Source organism: Epinephelus moara, chromosome 6, assembly GCF_006386435.1.
Source record: "Epinephelus moara isolate mb chromosome 6, YSFRI_EMoa_1.0, whole genome shotgun sequence".
Classification (NCBI taxonomy): domain Eukaryota; kingdom Metazoa; phylum Chordata; class Actinopteri; order Perciformes; family Serranidae; genus Epinephelus; species Epinephelus moara.
This window is the reverse complement of record NC_065511.1, coordinates 35630273-35632378: the sequence shown is the minus strand read 5'-3', so window position 1 is coordinate 35632378 and position 2106 is coordinate 35630273. Positions and strand designations below refer to the sequence as shown.

The following is a 2106-nucleotide window of genomic DNA, read 5'->3' as shown; positions in this document are numbered from 1 at the left end:
TAACAGAAAGCCCTCATTATAAACTGGAGAAATAAACAACACTGGTATTTACCAGACAGGAAGGATCTTATGAAATACGCTATTTAGCTGCATCTTTGGAATTTGTACACTCAGCATTTTTAGAGCTTGACCCAAACTAGGAACTGAAAATGAGGATATGATGAGCTCGGCTGCTGTGATTGATACAACTCCTTTTGAAAGTCCAAAACAGTACAAAAGACACGCACATCCTAACGTCCAATGGAGTGGGAGCAAGACCAAAGAAACATCTGGTATAGTAGAAAACAAGTCTGCGGACCGAGCAGCTCTCGCTTAGAAGGATTTAATGCAGAGTGACGTTTTGAGACTACAGCTCTTCCTCAGACTTATGATAAATGACAGAAAGTCACCATCTTAAATACTCATAGTGCCTCAGCCAGTCATGTGACATGCCACATCTGTTGCCCACATGTAGCCCAATATTGTACTAGGGATACTTTTGATGGATATATCAGGGCAAAATACCAGCATGTGCACATTTTATATCCCGCATATATTATTTTACAAATTTATCTGGTTAAATAGCCGTCATACAAACTGTATGTGGTCTAAAAAACACATCTTGACATGTCACAGTTGCTACTCACCAGCAGCAGAATGCATTACAGTGTGAGCATATGTATATATACATACATAGAATTAAAGGTAGATGAAGGCTGAATAGCCTTCATGAAAATACTAGAGGCGCCTCTGTCTATTTATCTGACCTTAGAAAGAGTCTCTAGAGGACAATGTAACAGTAACAATTGTGCCGGATAGTACTGCTGTGCTTGGTAATACCAGTTTTTAAAGGTCTACTGGTCTTACCAATAAATGACATGGCATTAGCAGTAGTACATTCAATAACAGCATTGATGTTGTATCTTTTCCCTGTATGAGGATGGGTGAATGAGACAGTTTTGTGTGTGAAATGACCACAGGGGTAGGTCTATAATGAGTCCCCCAAACTTTATGTAAGCACAGTCCTAAATGTCTATGCAGCAGTCACACTTTTTGGGAAGTACAGGTGTTTTTATTATTTTGTCCACCCCATTAATAGCAATATGTGTGACCTAGATAACAGAAACACCTCTCTGTGTGAGGCAATACAGTTCATCTGCACCACAAACTACATTCTCCAAACTGACCATAAAGTTAATTTAACCGCTGTCTAAAACACTTCAAACAAAACTGCACATTATAACTTCTATGAAAACATGATTTATTGCATGACTGGTTGGTTCTATTTTAACTTAGGGTATTTACTCTTAAATTGCATTAGAGACAAGAATATCTCCCAGTGTCTCAAACCCAAAACAAAGTAAAACTGGATTAAACTAAACAGGCGGGTCATGTTTGTTTCCATTATATCGAGCTCTCAAGAAAGGAATGAAAGCATCTGTTGTTCTATTGCTCTCTTAACTCAGAAAAAAAATACTCAGAAAAACAGAAAAAAATTACCATGCAAAAAAAACCCATGAAAAACAGAAAAATTAAAAAAAATTACTTCGAAAAACAGAAAAAATTACTCAATAAAACAGATTTTTTTTTTATTTGTCAAGTTAATGCAATTCGCTTCCGTACCTATCCAACACATTTGGCATGGAAAATTCATACAGAGCTCAAAATTAACAAATCACAAGCCTTTTAGAAATGTTGCATTATTTGCAATGTTTGCACAGCCATGTATTGAAATGAACAGTTTTGAACAGTGACTCCTAATCCATAGAGTTACAAAAGACATCTAAAGTGCATACCAAACAAAAGCTGGGGTCTCAGGAGGAGAGTAAACAAAAACCCCATCAGTCCATCAATGTGTGTCCTCACACATGCACAAACCTCCCTTTTACCTACAAACATACTGACCGTAAGGCATAATATTTGATAATAAATCATAATCAATGAGAAGAGCTTAAAAAAAACATCAACAGAGTGAAACTGACAGCAGCATAAACAAATGCAGATTATTATAAAAATATTCTAATATACAAGAGCAATTATTTTAAGCAACCCTTGTAGAAAATGACCCCAAAGTTGGACAGAGACTGTACCAGCTGAATATGTGTAAATCATTGAGATTACATATAT

The 2106-nt window shown here is 36.3% G+C and overlaps 1 protein-coding gene across 4 annotated transcripts in view; it reads right to left on the bottom strand.

The window, feature by feature from the left end:
* LOC126391280 (transmembrane protein 176B-like) overlaps positions 1 to 2106 on the bottom strand; it is a 35871-nt gene that overhangs the window by 29640 nt on the left and 4125 nt on the right. The gene's annotated exons all lie outside the window — the stretch shown is intronic.